The 20,535-nt window shown below is 40.2% G+C and overlaps 1 pseudogene; it reads left to right on the top strand.

The window, feature by feature from the left end:
- Positions 1–675: 675 nt before the first annotated feature.
- LOC149466058 (zinc finger MYM-type protein 1-like) lies at positions 676–1,673 on the top strand (annotated as a pseudogene).
- The last annotated feature ends 18,862 nt before the right edge of the window (positions 1,674–20,535 follow it).

Raw genomic sequence — 20,535 nt, forward strand, 5'->3', positions numbered from 1 at the left:
GTAGCAGCGTCTAGGCCTGCCATTCAAATCACTGAGATTCTCTGAAACACTGAAAGGAAAAGAAAAACAGCTGTTTGTTTTTCTAAAAAAATATATTGGTACTACTGCAGGAATATTCTATCATGGCACATGGAGTACATAAGTCAAAGAGACCAAGTGGATACCAGCAAAATTAAGCAAAAGAGGCAAGGATTAAATCAATAAACACACTTGCTGGAGCCATGCTTCAATATGTCAAAAGACCAAATGATGGCCAGGGTTCATCATAAGTCACTGCATGTCAGTCTCCAGTTCACAAGGCTGATTCTTCTGATGCTATTGTTAGCATGCATTCTGCAGAAGAGCAAGCAGTGAAAATGACAGAATCTGAATCAGAAGAGCAAGGAGTTGAAATAGAAGAATTTCAATCAGAAGAGCAAGGAATGGAAATGGCAGAATCTGAAGCAGAAGAGAGTTCTGAGAGTGACTCTAGTCATAGCCACGATACAATAAAGGAAATGAGTGCCCTTAAGGAGAAAGATTTGCAAATTTTATCTGATGTTTCTTTTTGGGAGATACCAGTTCCAGGTCATTTTCCGGTTCAAATAATCAAATGGGCAAGTGCTTCTTTGCAGAACAAGGCTGGCACTTTCAGTGTTGCAAAAAGGCAAGTTGCAAAAGCTGAAACATAGGGACATGTGCGCCAACGTTCAAAAGAGTAGTTTTACAAGGGGATGCAAAAATTGCAATAAAATTCTGTGGTCATGGCTGGTTTATTCACCTGTCAGTGATAATTTATATTGTTTTTGCTGCTGACTGTTTTCCATTTGTACTACAGATACAACATCCACATTTGTGACTAGGTTTCCGAAGTGGTGGAAACTGAGCCCGGAAGTACATAACCATAAGGCATGCGAAAAACACCTACACTGCCTTGAAAAATGGAAAACTTTGTCAGCAGGACTGAGGCTGCACAAAACCATTGATTCTGAAACTATTACGATTGCTATTACTATTATGATTGAGAAGAAAAAATGGAGGGACATCTTGCACAGATTGCTTGATATCACATTGTTTCTTGCCAAGCAGAACCTGGCATTCTGTGGCCACAAGGAAGATAAGTCTTCATTCAATAAAGGGAACTTTCTTGAGATGGTTGAAATGCTTTGAAAATATGATCCAGTACTGAAAGAAGGCTTAATTAGATTAAAGCGAAGAACATGTAAACTTAAAGTATCTTTCTATCTCAAACTCAGAATGAGTTTATAAGTGTCCTGGCAAATGACATGGAGAACATTGTTGTACACATAAAGTCTGCAAAGTACTTTGGAATCACATTTGACAGCACACTTGACATATCACATACTGACCAGATGTCCGAAGTGATCAGATATGTGAACAGTAGCAATAGGAAAGTTGAAGTAAAAGAAGTGTTTCTAGGTTTTTTCCCTTTAAAGGGGAAATAAGCTGCTGATCTCAGTTTGGATATTCTTAAAAAATTGGAGAGTGATGGACTGAACATAATGCTGTGCTGTGCTCATTGTTATGATAATGCTTCTACTATGGCTGGAATCCATGGAGATGCAAAATCCATTATTAAGGAAAAGAACAAGAAATATATTTTAATGGATGTGTGGACCATTCACATAGATTATGTGATCAGCACTCTTTTGCTAACAATACTTCATGTGTGACATTTTGGAACTCTTCATTCAATGTTTTTTTTTTTGCTGCTTCCCCCCATTGATGGGATGCATTAATTCATCATACTGGAGTGTCAGTGAAAAGATTATTAACACCGGAGTGCTCATCATGCTATAATTAAGCCAGTAAAAGAAAATTTTAATATGTTTATGTCCTCAATCAAAGCTCTTTGTGATCCTTGTGAAATTTGGACTTAAGAGGAACAGCAGAAGGTCTTCTGCTTGATGTCTGTGATTTTACGTTTTTGTGCTACCTATATTTCTGGTGTGATGTGAAGTTGATGTTACACAACAGTACCTGCAAACCAATGGCTTAAGTCTCCATAAGGTGATGACAAAGCTAGAGATGGCTAGAGATGCAAAGACTTTTTATGTATGAAGAGCACAGTCACTTAGCAGAACATGCAATTAAAAAGGCGCATTCAAAGCTAAAGAATATGGAATTGAAATACAGAGAAGAGCCTGGTTTAAGAAGAGGATGTAAGGGGAACAGGCAAGTGATGCTGAATGCATAGGTCTACAAGATGAGAATAGAAGAGGACAATGCTTGAGTGACTTCATTGTTTACACTGTAAACTCCAGATCACATCAAAAGCCATCATGAAAGACGCAGGCATGTTTCAGGCTGTTCAAGCAAAGAGTCTCATATATGACAATGAAGAAGAATTAAAGGTGTTCATTCCAAAACTGACCACTTTTATGATGAAATACCTGAGAGTGAGCTATTAATAGATATACCAAGACTGAGAAGACACCTGAAAACAGCAAAGTTTAACCTGGAAGAAATACATCAATTAGAACAAGTGCATAAAAAGAATATAAAAAACAATATACAACAGGAGATAGTATTAAAAAGGGAGAAAAAAGGGAGAAAAAGGACTATATGGAACATGAAACAAGGAAAAGATTCAATGGGGTTTTGAAAGAAAGATATCAGTGGGGGAATAAACCAGGAAGAAATTTATTGATAAAGCTGAAGGAAAAGAAATCAAAGAACTTTATAGATAAAATTAAAGATGAAAAAGGAGAAATGGTATATTCAACCACCGATATCGGCAATATATTTCAGAGATTTTACAGTGGGCTATAAGGATCAGGAGGTAAACATCAGAGGGAATCAGAAGAAGAGAGAATGAGGAAGAGGCTGATTTATTTGAATGAAGCCGGTATGCCTAGATTGGATACAGCTAGATTAATAGCTTTAGATAGCCCAATATCAATTGAAGAAGTCATCTTAGCATTAAGGGGCACAGCAACAGGGAAAGGTCCAGGCCCGAATGGATTCACAGCGGGATATTATAAGAAGTTTAAAGAACAATTAGTCCCTAAACTGAGTATTTATATGAATGCTTTGGGAGAGGGCACTAAGATGAGGGAGGAGTTGCTGCAGGAACAAAGGAACACAGCGCCTCTGTGTACTGTAGTAATATTTAATAAAAAGATAAGTAGTAACTCACATCTTAGAATTTAAAAGCAGGCTCAAGTGATGAAGAAGTAAAAATGTCTTGTGCCAGATGTTAGGGGTGACTGTACCAGAGGGAGATAGCCTAGGTCCGCCAGCAGATGGTGCTATGTATGTGTAGCATAGGTGGTGAAGTCTGGCAGAGTCTCCAAGATGTCCGAGGTCGGTCACGTTTGGCGTCTGACGTCATTGATGAGGTATTAACCTCTTCACGCCTAAGGGTAAAACAAATCTAAATGCCTAAGCACAATTTTACAACGTTGACATGTGTTAGTAAAACTGCACATATCATCACAACTCGTTTGTACATCAAGGTGAATTATACCTTGTTTTTTTCAGGACAAATTGGGCTTTCATTTGGTGGTAAATGGTAATGGATATCTCCTGATTTTTTTTATTACCAAAGGAAAACTGGCCCAAAATAGTAAAAAAAAATATATTTTTTTTTAATTTATCTGTGTGTTTCTTGTTATTACTATAACCTACCACCAAAGAACAACCCAAAATAAATTCTCCAGCTCTTGACGATTGCAGCGATACCATATATGTGTATGTTATTTGTTGTTTGTACCTGTAGTACAGCCCAGAAACAATAGTGCACATTTTGTTTTTGGGGGGTTTTTTTACCTAAAAGACACTGGCACTGACACTAACTGACACTGATACCAATTTTTTTTTTAAATCCTGACCTTTGACCCAAACCTTTTGACCTTGACCTAAACACTTACCCTGGCACTGAGCTAGATCAAACCTTGATCTAGGTATTTTTTTCTTAATTTTTTATGTTATTTTTTAGTATTTATTTATTTATGTATTTTTTTACAAAGATTTTTTCTTTTCCCTCTATGCCGGGAGTTAGAGAGATACACTGCATCTCTCTCCTCCATTCATAGAGAGGAAATAAAAACAAGGGGGCCGGGCTGTACAGTGACTGATCACTGTGATAGCCAATCAGTGACTGATCACTGAGATAGCCAATCAGAGGCTATCACAGCGATCATGTTACCCGGAATTGGGAGTCCCTAACGATCGAACGAGCAGTACCCATTGCTCTCAGTGACACTGCGGTCTTTGTGCTGGGAGCGCGCCATGCGGTGCGCTCTAGCAGAAAGACAGGTACACAAATATGCGGCCCCATGGAAAATGGACCAGTTCTGTGAGGCCGCATATTTGTGTTACGTCGGAGTCAAGGGGTTAAGTATAGAATTTTGTATTGTAAGATGTTGGATTGAAATGGAATTTGATAAAAAAAAATGTAAATAAAAAAAATACTTCTTTAACCACCTCCCGCCCGCCATATAGTAAAATGACAGACGCAAGGCGGCTCTCTCGTTCTGGGAGGACGTCATATGACGTCCTCCCATTCCAACCACGCCGGGAGCACGCAGCGTGGCGATCGGCGGTGCGCTGTGTCCCTCGAACACAGCGGATCACCGATCCACGGAAAGAGCCGAAGATGTCGGCTCGGTCATGTGATCAGCTGTGTCCAATCATAGCTGATCACATGTAAACAGGGAAATGTCGGTTATTGGCATTTCTCTCCCCACGAGCTGTCACACTGACAGCTAGTGAGGAGAGGAGAGCCGGTAATTGGCATTCCTCGGAGTGGACATGTACACAGATCATCAGATCACTGATGATCAGTGTGCCCTGATGATCTGTGTAGCCCCAGCAGCGCCAGCTGTCAGTGTCCATCAGTGCCAGCTCTCAGTGCTCATCCATGCCACCTGCCAGTGTCACATTTCAGTGCCACATCAACAGCACATATCAGTGCCCATCTGAGTTGCCTTTCAGTGTCACCCATCAGTGCCAGTCAGTGCCACCTATCAATGCCAGTCAGTGCCAACTATCAGTGCTGCCAATCAGTGCCACCTATCAGTGCCGCCTATCAGTGCCAGTCAATGCCGCCTATCAGTGTGCATCAGTGCCACCTATCTGTGCCCGTCAGTTCTGCCTATCAGTGCCACCTAACAGTGCCAGTCAGTGCCGCCTATCAGTGCCACCTATCATTGCCGCCTATCAGTGCCATATATGAGGGCTGCCTTTCAGTGCCCATCAATGATGCCTGTCAATGCCCATCAGTGCCACCTACTAGTGCCTCATCAGTGCCACCTATCAGTGTCCATCAGTGCAGCCTCATTAGCGCACATCAGTGAAGGAGAAAAATCACTTATTTACAACATTTTATAACAAAAACTAAGAAAAAACTTTTTTTTTTCAAAATTTTCAGTGGTTTTTGGTTTGTTTAAGAAAAAATAAAAAACCCAGAGGTGATTAAATACCACCAAAATAAAGCTCTATCTGTCACAAAAAAAATTATAAAAATGTCATATGGGTACAGTGTTGCATGACCACGCAATTGTCATTCAAAATGTCATTCATTCATTCTGAAAGCTGGAAATTGGCCTGTGCAGGAAGGGGGTATAAGTGCCCTGTAGGCTAGTGGTTAAGATAGATATACCAATCAGTTAACATAACAGGCCCAGCACTATTTGTCCACTTTCCTCTACCCTTGTAAATTATTTCCTAGATTACATGATTCTTTTACCTTGTTCCTGTTATGAAAAACAGAGATGCCATCACCAGCAGTGTAAAATTATTGCAAGGACAGTTGCTGTTCACCCAGTTCAGATTGACTCCCCCCCTCCCCAGAATTACATCTCTCAAGAGCCTTTTCCCTGCACAAAATGTGGAAAATGTATTTAGCGTGTCTATGACACTCTTTAGAATGTTGACATGCCTCCAAGAGACAAATGTCAGTGCTAGCTACAGATTCATGTACCTGTAACAGGGAAGGATTAGTGGTTGCAAATATGCTGTTCTGTTACAATGCATACAGGGGCAGGCAGTCTTCCTTCCTCTGTATACCAACTGTTTGTTTTAATTATGTCCAGTACTGGAAGTAATTATTTTTGAATTTGGTGAATTATAAGCGCCACTTTGTAAACGTGGCACTATTAAGAACTACCTGAATCTACTGCATGCGTCAGTAAAGTTGCTAAAACGTGTCAGGGATCTTTGAATTTGTAGCAAGCCATTTTAAATGGCCATAAGCACCAGAATAGTGTTGATAGGATTTTTGGAGTTCCCTAGAGTATGCGTGCTGGCTCTAGGGAGTCAAGGCAGCAAAATTGTTTTGCTGGAAAGGTAGAGTTGTGTAATCCAGTAGGCAGGACTCACAACACTGCTTAGAATTTCAGGTGCTTTTTCAGCTTAAACAGGCAAATAGGAACACACTAGATTTCTGAGAAGCAGTTGTTTTTTTACTTGCAGCAGTTTTAAAGGGTTAAACTTAGAAAAATGTGTATGTGTTGCAGAAATGTACTAAATATTTAATTTTTTCCCAACAAAAATTTAACCATTTCAATACCGGGCAATTTTACACCTTCCTGCCCAGGCCATTTTTCATGTTTCAGCACTCTCAAGCTTTGAATGACAATTGCGCGGTCATACAACATTGTACCCAAACTAAACTTTTATAATTTTCTTCACACAACTAGAGCTTTCTTTTGGTGGTATTTAATCACCGCTGGGATTTTTATTTTTTGCTAAATTAACAAAAAAAGACCAAAAATTTTGAAAAAGTTTACAAATAAATAATTGTTCTTCATAAATTTAGGCCAAGATGTATTCTGCTACATGTCTTTGGTGAAAATAACCCAAATTAGGATGTATTATTTAGTTTGTAGGAAAGTTATAGAGTTCACAAACTATGGTATAGATCTGAAAATTGATCAATCCTGAAGTACTGACAGACAATCTAATTTCTTGAGGTCCAAGAATGTCAGAATAGTACAGATATCCCCAAATGACCCCTTTTTGCAGAGTAGACAGTCTGACATACTTCATAAAAGGAATGGCAAGTTTTTTGAAGTTGTATTTTTTTGTCATAATTTTTCAGAAAATTAAAAAATTAAAAAAATTATTTTCACTATTTTTTTTTTTACATATTGTCACCAGTGCAGTACAGCATCATCATATAACTGGCATGGCGGTGAACAGGGACACTGACTGGTAACAGTATGAAAAAAAAAAATATATCTATATATATATATATTTTTTTTTTTTTATTATTTTTAATTGTTTATTACATTTTTTTTTATTTTTTTAAGATTTTGTTTTCATATTTTACTATGACCAAAGTAGTACAATGTTACCATACTAACAATGTACTACTTTGGGGAAGTGATCAGTATTTTTTTTTTTTTTTACACAATTTGCTTATAGCAAAGAATTACTTTGCTATAAGCAAGCATTTACCTAAATGACATCGGACATCGATTCATTTAGGTTTTTTTTTTTTTTTGTGCTTAGCTGTGATTTGGCCACAGCTAATCACATGACATGTACATGTGACGTGCTGTGACCATTCACAGCTAGGCACTAGTATACAATGGATGGCATGAATGAAGCCATCCATTGTATACAACTGTCATGTGACCTGTCACAGCAGGTCACATGGTACCGGCAATGGGGGCCGGTGCTCAGATCTGTCATCGGCCGGTGACAGATCGCGCTGCTGCGCGGCTCTGCAACCGCGCGAACTGCGCATGTGCGGGAGGACGCCAAATGGCGTACACCCCGGAAAGCTAAAGCATTTTTGCGGCCGCCAAATGGCTATAGGCCGGGCGGCTAATGGCTAAGTACCAAATTGATCATTTATATTTTTTTCTCAAATTTCACAGGTTTACAGATAAATTTCATTAAAATAAAACATGCATAGTATTGGACTGGATTCTTTAGATTAAAAAAATGCAAATCTAATTCTTTTACCATCTAACATACAGCAAACACAAGTAAAACAAATAAATGTATGGCAAAAAAAGCAGAATCAGCAGCTATTTTTCACTTGAAAAATATTTCTGCCACCATCAGCTTTATAACATGTTCTTGTTTTACTAAAACCTAACTCAATGTATTGCTGTCACGAGCATTCCCAAATACCAGCAGGTGACCTGATGATCATGACAACAGCTGCTGTAATGCTATTGCTAATGCTAAATAAAATTTGCTGTGTTTTAAGTATTACAGTAATATCTTAGAGCTAAAAGGTCTATAGTAATTAAAACATCAGGTGCAACGGTTGGGCCATGCTGAGTTTCCATCAAGATATGTACAACATAATGAACAAATTTACCTGAAATAATCAGTTCCTTGTCTATAGAAAAAAGCAACAAAGCTTTCATTATATACTGTACCTCTGAATAAATTCAATAGTCAGTCCAATCAGGGGAGAAGAGAAAGTTGATGACTTTAAGGGTTCAGTAGCCTATCGTAAATTTTTTATCTATCTGCAGCCAAGTCTTTGGGTAGTATGTAATGGTAATGTTTCCTATTTGTGTGGGTGAAATATTAATGTCTATCAGCACAAGGAGCATAGTTATGTGGTATGGTATTCTGTTTGTAGTTATTTTGTACATTAAATTAATTTTATTATTTGTGTTAAACTGGCTGAGGGAACTTTTGGGGAATTTATATCTAAATGGTTATAATATACATGTTGCATAGGATGTTATAACAGATTTCCATTGTTAGGTTATTTAACTTGTTCCATGTAGTTCCTGTAGATTTCCTCTTTATCCTCTAGGCATCCTCGTTTGTTACCCAGCAGGTTAAGCAATCCTTTCTTTGTGGTCGGGACCCTTTGCAGTGTAGTTCATAAGCCTGTCCCCTTCTAGGTTTGGCGTATGCACATCTCCAGTGCACAGGACTGCCATGACGTCATATGCATGGGGCCATCATGAAATTGCACAGCAGCTGCTCACCACCAGGGGTTAGGAAAGTGGGTGGGTCCCATCTTATGTTATCCCCACCAATGTGAGATTGGCGAGGAGGATATGGTGGCCATTGAGTAGGGCTATATCAGGGGCAGTATGTACCTCTGGATTACTGCACACAGTACTTCAGTTACCATTGCATAAGGTTTGGAGCATTTTGCCAGTGTCCTTCAGGCAATAGTTTATGGATGTTCTAAGGCAGCCTTTTCAACCAGGGTGCCCAGGAACCTTGGAGTGCCTTGAGGTTTGTGCTGGGGTGCCTTGGCAAAATGTCTAAAATTGCCCAAAACGTGTTTACAAGCCAGCAGGTGGAACAATCCTGCCTTTTAGTTACACAAAGCCACAGGATTTCATTGTGCACCCTTATGACCTTCTATCTGCCAGTGTCCTGACAACAAATGATATCATCAGTTGATAAGGAGGATGTTGGTTGCCTGCACAGCATCCTTGTTTGACCCTCCCCTGCCCCTCTCCATCAGCACTGGGGTCATATTAGCACAGTGATGGAGAAAAACTGAGGGAGAAGAGAAACACTGGTATACTAGTCAGTACCAATCTATAAAAGTGTATTTGCTTTGGAAGAATAAATCACCTCTAACATTGGGTATCCTACAAGTATAGATGTTGCTACATTATATAAAACTATTAGAATAGTTTTTTACATTTTGGGAGTGCCTCAAGACAGTTCATAATTTTAAAGGGTGCCTTGACTGAAAAAAGGTTGAGAAACACTGTTCTAAGGCATGATTTTGGGAAGTACTCTGAACACATTTGTCCTATTTTATGTAATCTCCCTAACACACAGTTAATGTTTTTGACATCATTGTCTTGATATATTCTATATTGGTAAGGGGGCTTTTTGATCTAACCATATTTAGAAACTATGTAAAGTATATTTCTTTGATTTTTTTTATGCTACTAGAGCTCTGCTCTTTAAATATAGCAGGGCTACTTTATTAAATAACATACAAGAAAATCAGGGGTTTTGTCTCAGAAAATAGCTGTAGGAACTCACCCTCCCTGGCCAATCCCCCCCACCCCCCCATCCCTGCCATTCCTCAGGGGGAGAAGTAGAGCAGCATCAAATAAGCGCATTGCTCAAGAGGCACAGAGTACCGCACTCAAGAATAAAACACACAGGGCTCAGGAGTGTGTACTATGCAGTGCTGCGGTGTGCGTATTAAACAGGGCGTAGAAAAAAAATCAACACAAGGGACAGTACTTAGATATCATCCCCAATGTAACCATCTATTGCTCACCACTGCACTCCCCCTTCACAGCTCACTTATGCCCCCCCAACTTTCACCTCTTCATCCCCTGCCACCTTTACACAACCTGCCAACCCCCCATTCCCAACTCTTGCCTCTATAAAACCTGCCCCCCTCACTACCCAGCTCTCATTTCACTCAACCTGCCCCCTTTCCCTTTACAGCTCCCAACTTCACCTTCACTGCCGTTCACAGCTGTCATTGCAAAATCCCCCCAATCCCGTGCTGTCACCTCCCCACAGATGCTTTTCTGCACTACCGTTCGCTCTCCTCCCCTTTTTCCTAAAGCCTCACATCAGTGCATCTGGTAGTGCTCTGTTAGGTGTATGTGGGCTATTTTCTTTTTCACACAGTGCAGTCTCCACCTGTCAGACCTGTAACACAGAGCCAAGGAGAAGTTTCAGAAAACTTCACTTGGCTCTGTGCTACACAGGTCTGACTTTTGAGGTGGGACAGGAGCCACCCCTTGAAGCACCAGAGAGAGGAGTAAATAAAATGTGGCAGTTGTGGCATGGGGACCCGGAGCACCCACTGACATATGAGCTGAGTGCCTAGCAACAATACACAGAAGCCCATATGTGAAGTGAGTAGTGCAAAAACTTCCTCTACCACCTTCTGTATTTAGTGACAGGTAGGAGAGGACAGGGCTGCAGAAGGTTCCCACTGAAAAAAAAAGCCCTGAAGAAAATATATATGATATACCAAGTCTTACTATTTCCTAATATGCATCCACTATTTTGTTTTATATATATAGACCTTACTACACTACCATACCAATCACTGTGGGACTAGCATGTCTACTGTGGGTTTGGGGAAGGGTTTACTTTTTTTGGTGGATTATTTTATTCCCCTCTGTCTTCCCTGCTCAGGTCACGGTATGGTCCCAATTTCCATCTCTTTGGCAAAATAAGAGGTATCCCCCTACACCACATAATGAGCTTACAATATGTATATATTATGTAGTATGTGAATGCCTATGTATATTTTTGAAGTAATTGACCCATAGTGCTCCTGATTAAGCAAATTTTGAAGTCTGTGAAACATGTTAAGCTCCAGGGTGCCTAACAGGGGCGGACTGACCATTTGGAAACTGCCCGAGGGCAGTAGGGGGCCCCATGAGATGCCCCTGGTACCTTTTTCATAGGCTTTTTTGAGTTTGGGCAAGGACACAGGGGCCCCATTATCCCCTATTGCCCGGGGGCCCCATGAGTTGTCAGTCCGACCCTGGTGCCTATCATAAACTGTCAAAAGGAAATGCACACATCCAGACAGCTGGCAACCCCAGGTACAGCTCATGGCCTAAGGTTTAAGAAGACAACATTACAATTCCAAGAGTTGGATCCAAAAAAATGCTCTAGGCTAGATACTACCCTAGATTCAGGAGTGGGTAATGTTATGTGCCTCTTTATGTCTCTCCATGAAATGATATACATTATTTCTTGTGAATCATAACAAAATGTACTTTAAATTTTAAATGTAAATTGAATCTGTAGTTTCCCTTAATATATTTCTTTATGTGTGTTCAGCATTTATATATAATATATATATATACACACACACATATATATATATATATATATATATATATATATAGAGTTTGTTTTTATAACAAAACAATTATGTTTCATAATGGTCATGGCAAGCACAATGGTGGACCCTCCTCTCTGTCTGCCACTGTGGCTGTCATTCCCTGCTTTCAGGTCGAGATCTCTGCACAGCACAGAAGGCTGTGCAGAAAAACACCCCCTAGCATTTCTTGCAGTGGCCATCTTGAGTAAGGGCAGATGATTCATGTATCATTTACTTCCTGGAATCTGCTCATAGCTCAGGCATAGGCTTACCTGAGAACCCTCTCTCCCCTCCTGAAGACTCCTGGGATGTATGACATCATTTGCCTAGACATGGAAACCAGGAAGTAGCTAAAGAAATGTGAAAAAAAAAAGTTCAAAACAAGTAAATATGATATACACTCACTTAATTAGGTACACCTTCCTAGTACCACAAAAATATCCCCCACACCATTACACCACCAGCCTGAACCGTTGATACAAAGCAGGATGGATCCATGCTTTCATGTTGCTTATACCAAATTCTGACCCTACCATCTAGTTTCACCTTTTAAGTTGCATTATTGAAATAAATGAACTTTTGCGCAATATTCAAATTTTTCAAGTTTCACCTGTATATAACTATTGTTATATATTATTAAATTGAAGAATTTCTTGTATCAGTGCTAATGTAAATTTATTGGTTTTTGACACCTTTTCTGCATTCTTGGAGATGGCTACTTAATAAATAATGTTTAAAAATGTGAATATGCAAAGCTAAACTGTACTATAATCAGGGTGATATAAACTAAGATTTATACAATGTCTGTTATTGTACAGGTTTAGAATGCCAAGGTGTTTAGGTGACAGGCCATCTTTAAACTACTTTTGTAGTCAAGAATGATGAATTGTTAAAGCTTTCAATGTTAGAACAATTTAAGTAAGTTTATGGGACCATACTCAGATTTATAAAATGTGTTATTTACAAAAGCTGCTGAAATTATACATCAGGCATTTTTAAAGTGGTTGCATTTTACTCTGGAAAGATGACTGATGATTTACTAAAAGATCTTGAACGTTAAAAAAATAATATGCTTTGAACAATTCATTTTTATGCATAAATAAACCATGTGTCTTTCCTACTGGGCAAGGTTATTTATGATAGGAAATTAATGTCATTCTATTAGTAATATTCCATACAGTAGCCAGGACAACAAGGCAATTTATTCTTCTCGCTAGTGCGCAACTACTCTATTAAAATAAGGCTTGGATTTTAATCATATCGGGAATTTGTACGTATGGTATAATATAAGACCTATAACAGCTTATGTAGTTTATTAGACAAAATTCACATGTGAGAATATAAAACAACTTTGAGCCAAAACGCATCCATCCTCAGGTATAATATGCCTTGTGGCAGGGCGAGGTCATGCCACTGTGTAAAATGGCAGTCTAGGCCAGAATCTGTGGAAAACAGGCACACTGATGACACAGGCATGTGCTGGCTTTATAGGAGATTCACAGTTCAAGGCTCCTACCTCCCAGGAATCAGTTTGTGTATGGAAGGGAGCAGAGAGGTGCATCTTTGCACCATTCTGTCCAGGAGAGGATAGAGATCTGAGCCTGAGAGAGAGATACAGAGCAGCAGGGAGCTGCAAGGAAAGTGACAAGGAGCTGACCGAGGTACAGTGGTTGGTGCACAAACACTGGGATGTATGCTTGATAGTCAGGGGGACCAAGGAATGAGGCCTGAACAGCAGGACTGCCAAACAGAGTGAGCCACAAGATTGAAGTCTTTTGTTGTGCAAGATACAGTGATGGTGGAAACCCCTGCGTAGGCAACTGATGTCTTATGTTGAACTTTTCTTTGCAGTTTTAAGTAAAAGTGGCAGAAAAAGCCCTTAAACAGATTTGTTGAAGTGCACTGGGCTCACTGTCTGCACTACCATTGAGTTAAACAACCCCCAAGTTGTCACAGCAAAATACAAAATTATACAATTATTAATAGTCATGGTAACAAACAAACTATTGCTTGTAAAGACACATATTGAAACAAATAAGTGGCACTTCCGGTAAAGTTTGTCTGTGGATACACCTGGAAAAAAGAAAATATACAGGGGTCTTTTTTTTTATAAAAAAAAAAAATTTGCATAGTCATGTGGCCAGGGAATCTGCATGTACATGTGTTGTGTGCAAAATTGATCAAAAAATAATGTTATTTTATTATGGACAGTAGTAGCATACTGCATCATGGCCACTTGATGGAGCTGGGGAGCAAAGAAAATAGATATGTCTTTGAAAAGATGTAGCAACTCTAATGGTTACATTTATTTGCTAATTCCCTCTAGTGTTCTCTAGAATTGTTACATTGTATGTCTTTATACAAAGACATATGTATTTACAGTGGTCTTCAGCTCTATCAAGTGCTACCATCCATAACAAAAGAACAGTCTTTAGGAAGAAAAAATGCTGCAAGAATATCTTGTTTTTACCCAGTTCGCACAGAACGAATATACATGTAGATTTACTAGATTAATGTTTTGGGTTTTTTTTAATGATTATACCTTCTAGTGTCACTGCAAAGCATTAAATAAACAGACATAGATCAAAACCAACATTCAATATGTGAGTAAGAATAATACGCCATCTCATACCTGAATAAACTGCTGCCTAATATTATTATGCAATATTTCATATTTACCTCACTAAAGATATTTCAAAAATCATAATTTTCCCAGTCTCGGCCATTTAAATTAATAAAAAATGTAACTGAATGCATAGCTAAAATGTTATTTTTTAGTTTTAGATAGGTTAATGAAGTTTAAAGCCCCTGCTAGTTTATGTTTTGCTGTCTGTGTCCCATTGGGGAGATTTCTCTTCACTACTCTTCCCTGGACCAACAGTGAGGGGATCTCCCCCCTTTTAGACAGCTTTTCCCTGAATAGGGTACAAATAGAGTAATGAATCTTCCAAAGGGAGACAAAGACTGAAATCAAAACTTGATAAAGTGCCTGATCCTTCCCCAACCTATCCAAAACTAAAAAACTAAACAAAAAACAAGAACAAAATACCAGAAAAAAAACATTTTATCTAGACATACTTTAAGAAACACTGTTATACCAAAACTACGCGCACTGATAGATCAAGGCCCACCTAGATTATTCTTAGGAAAAATGTTTTTTATCCACTGAACACGAGTACCAGGAGGAACAGAGGAGGTGAATGTTCAGCACCATCTGCGTATGATATCTGAATTGCCACACCTCAGTCTATCATAAAACTCCTGACACCGTACAACATTCTTATGTTTTCCTATCAGCTAGCGTGAGACATACACAATCTACACACAGCAAAAAGATGAACCATCAATGGAAAGTGATGGCCCTGCCAATCCTTGGCAGGTATTGTAGGGATATGTTCTCAAAGCATGCTTAAATATGTACTTGTTTTTTGTTTTGTTTTTGTTTTTTGTGCTCAGGGGCTTCCAACAATGGTGTCCGTTTATGACACAGAGAATAGCTGCGATTCAGAGGATCGCAGCTATTCTCTGGTCATTCACAGTTTATGACACTCAGGAGATCAGCGGAGAACATGTTCAGCCCTTCACTGGAGATCTGTGTTCTCCCTCCAGATTCTCCAGCCCAGAGCTGGAGAATCGGAGGAACCGCAAACTAAGCAGCGATAATTTACCTCTGCTTAGTAAACTGATCTTTTACTGTAATCTCGCGAGATTATAGTAAAATCAGCCGTTCTCCAGCGTTTGTAGACCGTTCTCCCTTCGTTCGGAGAACTGATCTACACCGCTTCATAAAAGGCATTCAGAGGAGAACTGTGTTCCCCGAGAATGCTGGAGAACTGAGCAGCGATCATTTACCGCTGGTTCATAAACAGACACCAATGTGTTCTCTGCCAGGTTCTGTTGGAGGAATCCAGAAGACTGAGTCAGAGTTGAAGCTGATCGGCTGTAACTGAATGTTTATTGACAAGCCCGGCACTGATGAGTTTTTTGTTTGTGGGTTGGGTTTTCTTATGGCTACAGACTGTTGCCTGAGTTTGGAGTCAATGGCTGGAGCCCCAGGCCCTGAGAGCCATGAGCTCCCTAATTAAGATGACCTTACCTATGCTGATCTTTCTTCTATAGGGATATAACTGCGGACACTGGGAGCACACTTAAACCCCCATTCGTCTAGGACTTCATCCATGTTGACCCAGTAGCTGAAGAGATATTAGAGTTAATCCAGTAACACTTGCACATCCACTGGTCTAATACTAGAGCCGCTACCTGAAACAGAGAAAACACAGGCACCTCTGTTCTAATGGGTGCTACTTTTGTCTACTGTATATCGAAAAAGACTGATCTCTATCCAAGGATTGTCAGCTTCAAGAAGATGTGTTACAGTTTGGGTATTTCACCTACCCCATTCACCTTTGTTGTGTAAATAACCCTTAAAATTATGTTCATGGACTGGACTGCCATTACTACAAGAGATAGAGCTAAGTACGTTCTATGACTAGGGGCATAGTTAATCTCAATTGGAGGCCCAATTATACTACATGAGACCCAAATGAATGGTGGTACTGCCAGAGTGTCACATCTACATGTTCCTCACTCCAGCTCTCTTCCCCTATGTGTATTGCTGGCAACGGCCTGCTTCTGCCAGCGTTGGATGGGTGGGGTTACCTACTGCCTTGTGTATCCACAGTGCCAGCACTGCAAAGGACTTGTTCATTTCCCATGTTCTTCCAGCATGTTTTCTGTCTCCAGCCAGTACCTGCTCTTCAGCACTTGTGTGATTTGTTGAGTGTTTCAGCCAGTCTCTTGTTGTGAACACACATGCAATCCTTGTCCATATCCTGCTTTAGTGATCCCCGCACCCTTGCTTGCAACCTGCTTCAAGTGACTCTATGTGACTCTGTGCACCTTCACCTATTCTCAGTGCTTCTGTGTGTTTGTGCACTCCTACCAGCTTAGACTGTGTTACTCACTGACCAGGGAGTCCTGTGCCCTAGCGCTGCTAAAGACTCTCCGGCACACCAACCCTCAGTTCTTAGTAGCTACCTGCTCATCTAAGTCAGAGAGTACAGCCTGAAGCATACATTTTTACCTCTAAGAGGTGTGGTGAAGACCAGGTGGTACCTTAGACTGTGCGCTTTGTTCCTTCACAGGGCTATAACCATCACTAATAGAGGAGGCACACTGTGCCTACTCTGTGACTTTGCTACCTTCTGCACAGCTGCAACAACTAAGTGCTGGTGAGCCACTCTGCCCTTAGAGGAGAAGCTTCTCAATCCGTACCAAAGAGACTATGATCCAATGCTCCATCCTTTTGGAGGCTTATCATTGAGATTACCATACAGCTGCATTGTCCTTTTAGTAACCTGAAGAGAGAAACATCTAGGAATGTTTAACTAGGGATGAAATATGGGTTTGGGTTGAGCATGGATTCTAGGAGAACCCAACCCATTCGTGGAAAGAGCAATCTTACACTGTAAGACAGATCATCACTTTAACAACCAGCTAACAATTACACACTTTCCAACTTTGAATTCTGGCGAGATGGCTTAGAAAAGCCAATAAGGGGGTGTATGTATAAGCTAGTCATATCACTATAAAAGTTAGTTCCCTGCAGCCATGTTGACAATGTGCTTAACTGGCATAGGGAAAGGATAGAAAGTGTATAGGGACAGATTAGTGTAAGGCTTGTTAGCACTGTTTTCTCAAAGTAAATCTAAAACCCTTACTGAATGTAAAGTAGATAGCAGACAACCATGTATCTTGGAGAATTTCGTAGAAGTGAAGGATTTTCATGCTGCTGATGTGTATGTTGCAACTTCTTTACATGTTCTCCATACACATTTATATTCATAACAGGCTGCATTTAATTCTCTTTTTCCTATTATTAATGCTATCTACAGTTGATTTTTTTTCACAGTCTGTCCCTGTCCCTATGTTTTTTCACAGTGTATATTTCCTATGTTTTCTCTGTTCATATACACTACAGTTATAGCAAGCTGTATGTGTTTCTTCACAGTGTATATTTCCTATTTTGTTCTGACTGCAACTGATATTTTTTTTTACAAGGTATATTTCCTACAAGTTGCCATCTGCAAACCCCTGTCTAGGTGCACAGATCTGTGCAACCAAATATCTGTTTAACCATTTGCCATCCAAGGACTGTTTATAATGGTTAAAATACGATACCATTTTCTCAGCCAGTAACTGTTTTTTCAATAAAAGGAGTCCTTGCAGCTATAGAGCTGTCTATCACTTTTACTGCACTATGAAGGGCTTGTTAGTCCCCTTGTGATACATATAAAGAGTTGAAAAAAAGAAATAAAAAAAATAATAATAAAAGCAACCCCAACACCCTGCAAGTGGATGTTTAAATAGCAATTGTTCCACAGGAATGATGAATGTTGGAGCAAGAACAATAATATAGGGCCATCATTCATAATTAACTCTGAATTGAAAACCTGTAAGGTATTTAAAGCATAATATGTGGACAATTTTGGGTACCATAGTTTTTGCCTTTTTACAGTCACGCTCTTTAAGCCTCTTTAAGGCATGACATGTTTAGTATCTGCTTACTTGACACAACACTATATTTTATACTCTACCAAAAAAACTGTGTATTATAATCAGGGTTGTTGCTAGGATTGTAAAAACCTGAGATACCTTTGGGCACCCCAAGGAATGCAATAGCTCCACTTACCACATCAATATTGGGTGAGATCAAATTGCGTAAACAATGGGACAGGCCTAAAGGGGCTTTGCTAATTAAAACTTGCAAACCTACCACAAGGGAAATTCCTCCTCCCAGCACAAATCCTCCCCACCAAAATTTCCCCTTTGTGCACAATTATTCTTCCACCCTAAGATCCACCCTCCAAACACAAAGCATTACCCGCTCTAAGATTCCTCCTTCCAACACAAATCTTCAATCCTCCAAAATCCTCCCTCCCAGAACATCCCACCACCTCTCACACACACAAACACTTTAGTTCTGCCAACCCTTTATTTTAACGAAAGGGATTTTTAATTTAATGGCAGTTAGAGGTAATAGCAGGGATAAATGTATGGTGCTTCGTATGCGGTGACAACCTGCAAAAAAAAGGCAGCTTTGCTATGTCAGCATGAAGTGTACACTGTCTAGAACCTGAACAAAAACCCTATGAAAATAAAAGACAAATAAAACCTCAAAAAAAAACCCTGATTTGCCTGATTCAGGGAAGAGTAGGCAGCCTATGGCCTATGGCCGTAGGATTTGTGCACATAATGTTTGCTGCTGCCTGCCCTTCACCCTGATGAAATGAATTATTCCCACCATTTGATGCTGTCTGCCCTTAGCTTTGTGTTGGGGAAGGGTGGGCAGCTTATGCTAAAAGGTTCCACCTGCACATATGACTCCTGTACGAGTCATTCTGCCACCATCAGAAAATGCAGCAAAGAGCTTCTTTCGAGCACTTTGTCAATGTGGGAAATGTTAGGCTCCCTCTGAGATGGTTACAGCAGATCAGCCAGATTTTCCCCTAAAGACTGGCAGTACCTAATGGCAGTACCTAAAGGCTGCCACCAATGGCCTCACCCTCCTTACAGCCAAAACCCAGCCCTCCACCTTCTAACAACTTTCCTCCTCATCATAATCCTTCTCTGCCTCCTGCTTCCTCATGGAACGCCACATGCTAGTGGAGGGCATGGAAGGCTTTCTATGTAAAGTGCTGAGCAAACTGTTGGTGCTATATAAATCCTGTATAATAATAATAATAATATGGAAAACTATGTTGGACACTATGGGTTATCTAAGGACACTGCCACCCAAAAAAGACAAGTAACTCCTCTGGCATTTGTATGTGTAAATTTCAGCGTATTCTAGTGAGTTCTATAAACAGCATGCTTTTTACAAAGTGTGGTAAGAAGGAACAGGAAAACTTGTGAAAACTGAGCTGAACTGAGAGAACTAAACTGAGAGGGCTATCTGCTGGCAGCCTGTGGAAATAAAAAAAAATTATATTTAAACTTTTTTCGCAGCTTCTGTCAGATTCTGGTATTCTGGGATTGGGCTCCATAGTTTGGAGATTTTGAAGTGTCCTGGTGTTGTTGAGCATCATTTGCATATGTGTTTAAGTGCAGACAGCCCTTATAATGAAGGATTAGGAATAGTTCATGGCTCCAGCCAGGATGGAGGTGTGCTCCCATCTGAAAACTGGTCTGTGTTCCTGTCTGGAGACAGAGAGTTGGAACTGCTGAGAGAGTCTGGAAGATTGCAAGGGTCTGGAAGTGTCAGGAATGGACTGGCCAGCAATAGTGGGACTCACCTGCCTTATGAGCTGCAGTACCAGGGCTGGCCAGCGGTTGCTCCCAGCAATCAGAGACTCAACCTTGCAGCCAGTCAAACACCTGGAACTAATTATACTGGTGTATTTAAGGGACATTCAGACCTGCAGACTCTGCCTTGGTGTTGTGTTTCTCCTGGGCCCTGTTTCCTGTTCCTGTTCGATTCTCTGCTGACCCTGCTCTGATCCCTGGCTTGTCTGACCATTCTCCTGCTCCTGATCCCTGGCTTGTCTGACCATTCTCCTCTGCCTGACCCTCTGTACCACGCTGCCCGCTACCTGCTGAACCTGGCTTGTGACCCCGACCATTCTCCGCTTGCTCCCCCTGTACCTACCTGCCCGATTGATATTGACCCGGCCTGCCTGACGACGCTTGCATTGTATGTACTGTTATCTGTGGGTGGTTTGGTTTGGTTTGTTTGCACTGTGTTATGTTTTAGTATTGCACTGCGTTTATGTTTGTAT

This window comes from Staurois parvus, unplaced genomic scaffold (genome assembly GCF_062004578.1).
Source record: "Staurois parvus isolate SC_StPar_1 unplaced genomic scaffold, SC_StPar_1.0 ptg000133l, whole genome shotgun sequence".
Classification (NCBI taxonomy): domain Eukaryota; kingdom Metazoa; phylum Chordata; class Amphibia; order Anura; family Ranidae; genus Staurois; species Staurois parvus.